A 12,286-nucleotide genomic window follows, 5' to 3' on the forward strand; every position below is an offset into this window, starting at 1 on the left:
AGAGAGGCAGCAGCAGCCCGGAGCGGCCCGGCGCTCGCCATGGGAATGCCGGGCTGCAGCCTCCTCTGGACGCGTCACACTGACAAAGCAGCGTTCAAACCTCTGCTCTTGGCCCTAAGGATCTGCCGCCAAACGTTTGGATAATTTGGCAAAGCCAAAGTGTAACGCTGCAGTGGTTTTATATTTTATATCGCAGTTTTGACCATTTTACCAACAGACAAACGCTGCTTTGGTCACCTCCCTTTGGAAGGGGCTGGACCCTCTGCCTTGAATTGAAAGCAATAGAAAACAAACAGCTGTGTTTTAGTTATGTGGCCTCATAACTACTTATTTACAAGTTATACAAGTCAATTTACAAATAAACAAAGAGAAAAGGATAAATTTCGGTTGTTTTGTACTGGGTTACTTCAATAAACATCCAGCTTTATATCAGCAAAGTCAATACATTTCTCTGATTTTTTTACCCACAAGTAACTGAGGACAGAATTTGGCCGAGCATTTCTTCCTCGTGACACTGAAATTTTCAAAGCAACACCAATAAAAGCACAGCAAAACAACAGAACATACATGAAGACAGGAACAAGAAATTAAAAAAATTAACCTCTAATTAACAAGAAATTAAAAAAAAACCAACCTCTTTTCTTCCACCAGTGACTGGAAAAAAAATAAAGACAGCTTCAAACTGCTATCTCCCCATTTATTAAAAAGAAGTACCATGAATTTCTTGTTAACTGCTGTCAAGAATGGGTTAATTTCTCGGGGCTGGGATGAATCAGAGAATACATAAAACATGATAACTGTTAAAGCGCTATATTCCTCTAAGGCTTTACCTTAATTTTGTATTAAATCTACTTAAAACAAGGTAGTTGGGATTTTTCTTTTGTTTTTCTTTTTTTTAACCCCAGCATTCAGCCTCCTATCATAATCTAATTTGAGAAGCACCATGTTGTACTGGTGGCAAATATTTTCATGAGCTAATTACATTCCTGTGCAGGCTGTGTGCACACTGCCTCAGCGTGCTCTGCTCTTCCTGTGGGCTGGGGCTCAGCAGAAAGCCCTGGTTTGGTTGCAAAGTACATGCATGTAGGAACTTTTGACCAGGAAACCCGGAGTATCTTCTCTGGTGCAATAGCAGTCTTTAGTTCCACCTTGGATCTTACACTCCACTCTGTTATACCTAATCAGGGTAAAGCCACTCTGGGTAACATACATTTGTAGTCACTGGAGGAGTATCTGCAGGGATTTTAGAGGGAAAAATGTGCCCAAGCATATTTTGACCTGGCTACTTACAGTGGTTTCCAAACTAGCATAGTACCAGAGAGCCTGAGTTAAACCCAGCATGGCATCAAACTTACACACAGTTCATCTATCTGTGCCTGATTTTGGATGAAGTGAGAAATCCACATTGAAAGTACAAAGTCAAAGACACAAGAGATAGTAATTCTGCACTTCCTTTACAGATCCATAAGAAGTTCACACAAATGTAATTCTTCTTCCTGAGCAGTCAAAATACACAGCACTTATGCAAGTTCATTAAAACATCAGGGCATCCATGTAACAGCATAAAAATAAAAAGCTGAATTATGAACTTCAGACCCAGCACCAGAACTTTCCAGTCCAGAATCACTGACTCACAATAAGCAGATGAGAAAAACAACAACTGGAACAGCAGTTTTACCAGTGTAGAAGAAAAGGGGATATGGAAGATTACTTGTCTCCCAGCCCTGCTTTCCATAAGCAGGGCAAATCACATCTCCAGCCAGACCAATTTCTTGCTGCTCAGTTCTGACTTTAGGTATATGTGTAGAATGTATTTATATGTAATAGAATATATTCCTATATGAAACCCCTAAAAGACAGGCAGGCAATCATGCGGAGAAAGAGAGAAATGATTGCTCTTGGCCACAGCTGCTCTGACCCTTTATGCACTTCAGAAACTGACTGCAAAACATCAAAAATCAAATGGTAGAGCAAACAGGACAGAAATCATCAGTACCAGACACAAGACTGGGTAGAAGAGCTGTTTGTTCAGAGTTCTCACCTCGCTTATTTCCTCAGCTTTCTTCAAAAGGGAAAGCTGCATTATGCCAGTTTTGCTGGTTAATGTAATTTACTGCATAAATCAATGAAACTACAGCATTTTTTAGAAAAGGTTATCACTTTGTCATTCATCCACATTATTCTTGTCCCCTCCTCTTTTTGAGATCTTCATATATAACAGATACAACTGCCTCATTGAATCTAAATCTACCATACTGATTCACCAACTATCAGTCTAGTGTTAAGCAAATGTAACAGGTCAACACAGCTTTCATTTCATCAAAAAGGGTGAAAACCAACACACTTATCTGCAGCCAAGATCTGCTTTTCCCCATGTGACTTAACATGTCCCTTAGCTGTTTCCTTGCTGCACACCCATCATCACAGCTGTCACATTACTAAGCATGAATTCTTTAAATCAGGCTTTGTGACTCATTGAAGCCAAAGAACATCCTGCCCTGCACAGGCTGCACATGCTGCTCCCCATCCTGCCAGGTTTCTAAGGAGGGAATGCCTGACTGCTAAAACAAAGTCGGTTTACATAAATTTTTCACAAGATCTTATGGAGGAAGAGGTGGGATGATACTGCAGGGTGAAATGCTTCCTGTAACAGTAAAACAAGTACAGAAAATATTCCAAACATCAGCAATGCAGCAGACAATTCTTTGCACAAAAGCCTTTTGAGCCTGTAATTCTCAAACACAGCTCATCCCTTCTGTCCATCTCTACTGCTCAGAGAAGAAAGTGGGATAGTAAAGGATGAAAGTTGGGACATTCAGTGGTGTCAACTTGCAACAAAGACAACTGCTGAGAGAGCCAGGAAAGAAGTCAGCTTACATATGCCTTTTTCTTCTCACCTTAATCACTTTAACGGAATCCTACAGATCCAGCCCCAGGAGACCAGGGGAAATAAGCAATTAAACCTTTTTTCCTGTGCGTTTGACAAGTCTATCTTGTTCAAATCACTGTAAACAGTTAACAGTAAACCAGTTTTGAATCACAGAATAACATAAGGTGTGAAGGCAACAGATAAACAAGGCTGGATACACTAGCTAGGATAACACAGCACATATGGTAGGCACTCCCTTCTCAGATACCAGAAGAGTAGCAGAGAAGATTAGAATAATCTGTAACCTGTCATATAATTTGTCAGATGCACAAAGACATGCAGTGTGTAACTCAGAGCCAGTTAAAGCAGAGAGAATTGGCATCACACAGGCAGCACATGGTGCCTCCATTCCCAATGAGAGAGGGGAGCAGCTTCTCGTCTCACTTTGTGCTCTCCAAGAAGGAGGAAGGTGGGTGCAATGGCTTTTATTGCCAGGAAATTAAGCACAGCCTTTGGACTCCAGCTGGCAAAATGTTATCAACATGCCAGCTGACAATTCCCCATAAAATAGCTTGCAATTAAATTGCTCAATTCCATTGGGATTCCCAGGCTGTGCTCCCCTTCAAAAACCGCACAGAATCCTCAACACAAGCACAGGCCAAACACTTTACTACCTTGATTATAGAGGGAAGAGATTCAAACTATTGGAAAGGGAGTGAGCAGTGTATTCCAGACAACAGGCAGGGGTGAGGTTATGCCACTGGATGGGATACAGGACATGTCAATGTCCCTGGAAATATTTGAAAAATAGTATTCAAGCAAAGCGAACTTAACATGAGAAACAGATAGACTCATAGAAAGAAGAGACACCTAAATATTTAACAGGATGTTGATTCCTTGCAGCTTTTCCTATTTGTTGCAGTGCTGGGGGCACTCATAGCAGTGTGGGTGAGGAAACCTGGGAGGCAGGTCGTCTCTGAGCAGAGCTGACCCAGCACATGCATCAGCTGGTGGGTAGAAAGATGACTGTTGAAGGGCAAAAAAAAAACAGAAGCAGAATTCATATTGTCAATTTGAATTTTAAGTTTTTATGACCAAGATTTTTCAAGCCCCAGTTTTGAAATGGGATTTGTAAAGATTTCACAGATTTTTTTTGCTTGCTGTATGAAATGCAGCACCTGTCTATGGCACTTCTCATAGTATGAGATATTTCACAGGAGCCGTCTTCAAAATTATGTGCTCTTTGTTAGTGAATTTAATGGCTATAAAATATGGTGTAATAAACTAGATTAATGAGAACATGAATCATTTAATGGAATAGATACTTCTATAATGAATTTAGGGAATGGAAGTCCATATAGCTGTAGCATTAAGAACTGTGTGGCAGAGAGGACAAGTGGGTAACTGGGCTGCAGGCACAATACAGCAGCCAAGCTGGGAAAGGGGATTAAAGCGTATTGTTAAGAGGGTAAGTTGACTGACATTTCTCATTGATATCTACAACAGAAAAAGTCTGCTATGGTACAAATTGCCATTATCATTATTAAAAAAAACCCCTTCAATTTCAAGCTAATGGTATGGTTATTGATGCTGTTTTTAAATAACTCAGATATAGCCACTACAATAAGCACTGCCCTGAGTCCTGGGTTGGCCAGACATCTGCAAAAAGTTCTTTGGTTTTCAGATCCCCACCAAAAAAGCTGCCTTCTCTCCCCCTTGCCCAGTCTGTTCTAATGGCATAGAGCTTCTCTGAACAAACTAGGATTGGCATTTGCTTCCAGCTTTCCCACCCACTCCACATCTCAGTGCATCCATTTCTGTGAGATGCCAGAGATGCTCATTTTTGCTAATAAATTTTCAGCACTCCCTGAAGAAGTGTTTCCACTCCTCCAGAAAAGGGGAATAAATTGTTTGGGATCAAGGAGGAAGAGAGCAGGCTTTGCTCTGCTTAACCATGTTTCCCCATGTTTCCATATTTTAAAAATAGTTGTGAGCTCCTGTACCTGTGGTAGCACGTCTGATTTCACAGTGAAAATTGATTTCTGGACATTTTCTGCCTTCATGACCTGCCCTCAGTCCCTTGCCCTCTCTTTCATAGGGTTGATAGATGTCCAGGTGTATATATATACATAGTCCAGATATATATATCAATATATATAGTCCAGATATACAAAGCAGGCACAAACAAAAAAGAACCCAAGGAAACATTTAAGACATTTAAGAGAAAACACAAGGAATAAAGACTGACATTAAAAAAAAAAAGACTGATGCTCAGATTCAATAATGTAACTTCCCAGAAATGGGTTCACCTCTGTAAGACATTTAGTGATAGCCATAAAGCTGACAGTGTGCAATAGTCCCATGCTGACAGAGATAATATCACCTGACATAACATCAATACCTGAGAAACATTAAATGAAAACAAGATTGAGAGGTATTGAAGGCATCAAATTGGTGCAGCCACAATGGTCTAATGAAACACCTAGGCAAAGTAAAGGAAAAATAGTGGGCCATTACTTGCCTGTTTTTCCAAGAGTATCAGGTGATCTTGCAAGAGATACTATTTCTTGCAAACCTTGTCCCAGAGAGGATGGGGTATTCTTGGATTACCTGATATAAACTAGTAATGCTACCTAAAGTATCCATAACACAGCAAGAACGAATCTTACTTTCCAGAAACATCTATTTTCCCTTGCCATCTGCAGAAGCAAAAGCATTTCCAGAAAAAACAGCCCATTTTTTGGTTTTTCTTCCTCTCAAAGACCGTATTTTGCACAGAAACCATATGTAGCTGAGACAGTCAGCTGTCAGGAGACACTTATGAATCATCATAATAGAGTCTATTAATGTTCAAGCAGCATATAATATATAATAGGCTTTATCATCCAGAGCAAGGAAAGAGCTATTTCGACACTTCTCTTGATACCACAAGGAAATACCTCTTGAAGGTAAAAGGACTTAATCTCCACTGCAGGAGGTTTGGCACAGTGCTCTTGAGAAGCAATAAAGAAATATGAATGAAGAGGAGGAGTAAATAAAATTTTCAAAATGTTTGGATGACAAACATTTCTTATTAAGAAGAACTAGAGCTGAATAAATATCCACTTCAGTCTCATTTACTATGGCAAAATTCTCCTTTCATTTCTGAGCCCCTGTTCTTCTCTTTTCCCCAACTTTCAATCAAAGTCTTCACAGACGGTCCTTGTATATCTGTGCCTTCTATTTTCATCAAGCATCACAATGAGTCATCCTAGAGGTCAGAAAGCCTCATTCTTCCAACCCTGTGTTTTAACACTGAAATTCTGCCTTCTTAATCCATCCCACTGCCACACTTCGGCAGCACCTTTGGGACAGAGAAGACACTGCCCTCCAAAAAACACAACCAGACTCAGAGCAGGTAGATCACTTTGGGAATGTGTGAGGTAGGCTGGCATTGCAGAGATCCCATCAGGGAAGACAGTATGAGAAAATTAGTATTAAACCTCAGGAGCAAACCCTGCTGGGGCCCAGGAGTTCCCATCTTCCAGGGGGAAGCTCCAGTTACAGGCTACACAATGAGTGGCCAGAGGGTGTAAAAAACGTTAGAATTCACATCTGAGGACAGTAAGAATGGGTAGTGGAGTTCATACCCATGAGGACATTTGAGAAAGGGTTAAGTAAATGCAATAGATGTTCCCAAGATGCTGGGCTGCACTGTGGAACATCCCTGATAAGATAAAACCTGTTTATTATAGCTCTGGGTGCAGTGATGCATGTGAGACTCTTAGAAAGGAAGAGACCACAATAGCTTCTGATTCACCAACAAAATATTACATAACAGATGGGAGGAAGCTTTGTTTTACTAGTGCAAGGCTTACTAACTCAAGTTATTAATGATGGGACACCCTTTTGGTGTGCTGGCTTTTATCTGAGGTTTCCAGAGCTGATTTAAACACTTGATGTCAAGGCAATAAAGAGATGTTGGAGCATTATTTCCTTCTCAGAGGAAAAAACAGGTAAAACATGGGATTCTCTCAGCAGGTTAATTTCCTAGATGGGAACACTCCTGACTCAAAGAAGTCCTGGCCATGCTGTGTGTGAAAAGATAAACCTCCCTGAGGCAAAGCCGCCTCCCTGAGGCCCCATGGCAGAGCAGTCCAAAGTCCAAGGAGTGCCACGTGCACTGGACAAACAGCTCCCACTGCCCCTCCCCAGCTGCAGAGGTCATTTATACCTCCTCAAGGCTGGCACAGGCTAACAGGCCAGGATCCTACTCAAATCACAATTTACAAGATCATTCTTGCAAGGGGTTGTGTTACAGGAACAGTTTTTCATGCCTCTCCACCTCTAAATAAACCCTGTATTGCACTGGTCAACATTTTTAGGTCCATACCACCTCCAGTTTTCCACTAATGAGAGGAGGAGCATTTCAGCATCACAGAAACTACCATAGAAAATTTTATTTTAATGAAATTTTCATGAAGAGAGCATGAAACTTGTAGACCAAACCTCTTCAGTGGTAAGGCAGAAGTGCTACCAGCACGCTGCTGAGTTATATCTATAAGAAAAAGCAGAGAAGTGTCCTGACCTCAAAGGATACTTGATACTGCTAAGCCAGAAAGTCTGGATGGCTGGAGGATGGGGATAACTAGGATAGAAATGAGCTGAAGTATTATGTACAAACTCATTCCTTTAGGGGCTATTGCTGAGATGTCCCAGACCAGCTAGAAATGGGTGAAAGACAGATGTGACCACTCCAGCTGATCACAGGATAATTATGAGCCAGCACTCTGATGCTGCTGCCAAAGTGAAAGGTCCTCCTTTGGAAAGGTCTCCGGGAATGGCAGGAGTTAGTGCCCAGGCAGGGGGCTGGAGAGCCCACTGGCTAATAAATCACCAGGGGCTAATAAATCAAGGCTGTAAGAAAGCAGGTGCATCCAATATATTTTAGACTGGGATTTGGAATTCATTCCTTTTTTTTTTTTTTTTTAAGGGGAACAACAAACTAATACTTTACTTAAAGTCATTATGACACAAAACAAATTCTCTCTTCAATGTCACATAAAGGCAATATTATTGGATGCAAATTTCATGTCATGGTGGTGCAAAACCAGGTGCATTATTTCTGCTTTTAATGCCTAACACAAACTGAGACCAGTACAGTCATAGATACTCAGAGTGGTCACTTTTTCACTTTTGCACAGTTTTAGCATAATATATTTAACAATGACAAACATATAGTAATTTTAAATTTGCAATTCAGATGAACTGCTAGAATATTTTAAATAGGTCAGATTAAATGGAGAGACTAAAATTTTCATTTTATGAATTTACTCACCACCCCGTCATGAGATGTGGGTTTTCTTGAAACTATCAATGTACTTTTTGAGTTAGGGCAGTTCCACAATGAAGTAAAAATACATTTTGAAAAGTTCCAACAGAGTTCTACATGTAGCTCTAAATGAAGGGGAGGGAGATTAGGAGAAGGGGAAACCCCAAAAATTACTTTATGCCTGTGTGTTTTCTTTCAAAGTTCTGAGAATTATAAAGTGATACAGAAAATACAGGAATAAAAGGGATCTTATTCTAAGCAAATTATTAACTACTTCAGCAGACATATTAATTTAATACATTCTTCATTAAATTTTATAAGGGTAAAGCTGAACAGAAGGCAGTAAATCCGCCTCCCCTCCCCAGATATAAAGAACTAAAATGTCAGGATTGTCTCTAATTTTTGCAATTAATCACAAGACTCCCTTATTTGAGCAACCTGAAAACCAAGCTAAATCTGACTTCAGGCTGAATGTGTCTAAAAAAACTAAAACAACTTGTGCTGATCTCTGATTTCACAGAATTAAATCATGCTGCTGTGGTTTGCAGCTGTGGAGCAAATAAAGAAAATAAACAATACCTTAAGAAAAGAGCTGCATAAACCACAGCAATCACAAATTCTCCAGCAAGCTTTGGTAAAAAGCAAAGACCAAAGTCAATGTCTGCATGGTGAAAACCAGAGCAAAGAGAAGCACAGAGCTGGGAACAATTCTGTTTTGTTGAGTGCTTGAGGTTTTTTTAATTTCTGAAGGAAGCCAAACCTCAACTTCCTTATTCTGCTGGGCAAGGTAGACAGAAGGAATCGTGACACTCATTCCCCAGATCGGCATATTCCCAAAATATCCCAGGAAGTAACTTCAGCCAGCAGCACAGGGGCTGAAGAACCTGCTCTGTGTTCCACTGGGAGCACCGTGCTCTCACATGGAGCCATCTCTGCCCCTGGAGCTGTGCAAAGCTGTGGCACAAGGGCACCTTTGGCTCCTCACTGCTGCCCCTGTGCCTTCCTGCTGCACGCTTCCCTTCCCAACCACCCTGCCAGGCTCACTTGCTCCTTCTGACAAACAAATCCTCTGATACTGACACAAATTGTGGCCAGATTAAGATTTGAGGCATCTGTCTTGAGTCTGGGAAATTGCCTATTTAACGAACGTCCGGATTTTCATTGTCTGAGCAGCCTTCACTGCATACACAGGCCCAGATTATCATTCTCAGGAGGAGCAGAAGAACACTGAGACATTCTCCATGTTGTTGAGGGACAAGATTTGCCTTCTGGGCATGTCAGCAGGAGAGGATAGCCAGCTACTTGTGTGTAGCCTGCAACTCCTCCTGTCTCTCTTGCATCTCCAGCATCACAGCCTCACCCTGGCACGGCACAGAGAACACCCCCGTGCTCCACTGCCATCTCTCCTGCTGGCACTCCCTTATTGCAGTCTGCACTGGATCTCCCTTCTGAGCACCTGGGTTAGATGGCCATTTCCAGTTTTTTCAGAAATTGCTGGTTTTTGTAACGTAGACCACTATCAGCTGAAGGATGAAATTGGTATCTTGATATTGACTGCAATGCTATCAAAAACAGCTCCACCTGAGCCAGCACTTAACCAACACTGTTACCAGCAATTTTAGAAACAAGATTTTGAGCAGTAAAACAGACCATGGAGATAAAACTGATCATCAGTATTAATCACTAATTATAACAGCAATGTACACAACTAACCTAGCTGCTCCTTATCCACCACCTGTTCCCATACAGTGAGCAGGCAACAGGCTGAAGCATAAAGGCAAATCTCAAACAACTTTTACACAGAAAGAGCAGATTAAAGACAGGACCAGGAACATGTAGCTGCTTTCCCACATCCACACCAGAGCCCTCAGCCTGGGTTTTCTGCACCACCCAGGCCAAGCACAGACAAAAGATGCAAGTATGACATTTTTGTGATAGGAAGAGGACTGGAAATCTTCAGGTTGAAGTTCTGGCAACTTTCTCAAACACTAGATTTGCTTTAGAAAAGGACCTTATAATTGACTCAATTCCTCGTCTTGTCATCAATGTACCAAAATATACAGAATAATAAGATTGAGGTGATTGGTTTGCCTTTGCTTTCCAGAATTAAAACTAGAGGAGCGAGACATCACTTGAAGCACTTACTGACCAGAAAACAGAGAAATTTGATGAGATTTTAATTTTAGACCTACCTATGAAATTTACTTTTTGACCTACCTATAAATATCTAAGAGATAAAAAGTCTTGAATAGTTTTCTTCTGATATTTGCAAAACAGAATATTCACTCCACAGAACACTCAGATGTACTTTGCCACCACAGTTATTTGGCTAACACTGAGTATATTAACATATAACACTAATAAGTAGAAGCAGTGTTATTTTAAATGTTAACCAAGTAAGATTTCTACTCCAAATAGAAATATCAAGAAAGGGTTCTTCATAAATTCTGTAACATCAAAATAGAAAAAAATTCCATTATACTACTGTGATGCTAAATGAAATCTCCCTCTCTGTTCTATTTTATGAGGCTAGAATAAAATTAACTACTCATGAAGAAGCAAAATTAAAGAGGAGAAGAGAAGCAGTCATAAAGAGATGATACCCAAATATTTATAAACTTAAACATTTACAAAACCACCTAAAATTATTCAAATCCAAAATAGCCTTTGCACAAAAGCACAGCTCTCTCTATTCCTGAACTAAGACAACCAGATATTTCCTTTTAAAACATCTTGCCTTTAGATAATGAGGGCAAAGAGAAGAAACTATTTCCCATTTTCATGCTGTTTTGGTTCCAGGTGAGGATTTGCCAGGCCAGGATGTGACTGATCACTCTAATCACACATTGTCTCACTGTGCTGAGAATACAAAGCATTATCCTCATTATACTGGTGAAATACATCAAATTTAGCCACACAAGGTGAACATGATTAATTTCACTGAGAAAGGAGACAACACTTTCTCTGAAACATCACTTGCCCACATTGGAATTTATTTACCATTTACTACGTGCCAGAACAAAGAACAGAGGGGACTCCAGTGGCCAGGCAAATCACAAGGTCCCATGTGCTAGTGAGGATGGTTAAACAGAACTATGGCCAAGGGAATTTAATGCATTGTAGATTGCAGGATATGACATCAAGTTGGGCCCTTGGAAAGACACTGGGAGTGCAGATTGTGTCTGCCATTCTCTGAGGGGCTGCAGCAGCTGTGACAGCCCCAGGGACCAGCCAAGTGCTATGTCTCATGCTGCAACATCACTCCACAAAATGTTACTTGTACAGGGTGTCTTTTGGCAGACCAGGCACCTTCCAGCTGCTCCAGTCCAGTGGCAAGACCAAGGAACAGAAATCCTATCCTGGATCTGACTAGTGCCAGGGTCTGTCTGTCTAGCATGGATGGAAGCTGGGGTCCATTTCAGCAGCTCTGAATACTTGTTTCCTAGCTGCTGAAGCAAATTTTGGATCCCCGTGAGCAGCATGGTACAGGACTGGGTGTCCTGACTGTCCAGTTAAGGGAAGTTCACAAGGAGAGTCAGAGGAAGCCCAGGTTGACCAAACCGGATTTATCTCCCCTCCTTAACTGCTCTCTGACATCATACACTTCTTCACACCCTGCATAAACTCTCTTCCACCTGATACCCCTGCTCTACTTGTAAAACTCATGGTCCAAGAGCACTCACTGTAAAAAATATCAGAGAGCAGATTTGGGAAAGGGCTGGGGCCAGAGGAGAGAGGTGAACACTTACTGAGTTTTAACCCTTTTTACTTGCTTTGTATCTATTCTTAACCTACTGGACTACAAGCACTCAGTAGCTGAGTCAGTGTTTTTCCATCTCTATAAAGCATTACCTAGAGTTACAGTAACAGATGCAAGTTTGAAAATAAGTCGAACAGTACAAATATAAGAAACAAGATGAAAGTTTTAAAATTCAATCAGTTTCCATTATGTGACCAAATATCCTCAAGAGATGCTCACATCTCTCTCTGTGGCATATTTTGACACTGAGATAATGCAAAGCATCTCAAAGTAAATCCAAGTTCTAGTTTTTGAAACCTTGCTCACATGAAGGTTTCTGAAAGATTTGTCAAATATGAGTGTGGAA

General features: G+C 40.9%; 1 protein-coding gene across 3 annotated transcripts in view; it reads right to left on the reverse strand.

The window, feature by feature from the left end:
- The window catches only part of CRACD (capping protein inhibiting regulator of actin dynamics), a 132,608-nt gene that overhangs the window by 38,564 nt on the left and 81,758 nt on the right, over positions 1-12,286 (reverse strand). The window lies entirely within an intron of this gene.

This window comes from Ammospiza caudacuta, chromosome 4 (assembly GCF_027887145.1).
Source record: "Ammospiza caudacuta isolate bAmmCau1 chromosome 4, bAmmCau1.pri, whole genome shotgun sequence".
NCBI lineage: Eukaryota > Metazoa > Chordata > Aves > Passeriformes > Passerellidae > Ammospiza > Ammospiza caudacuta.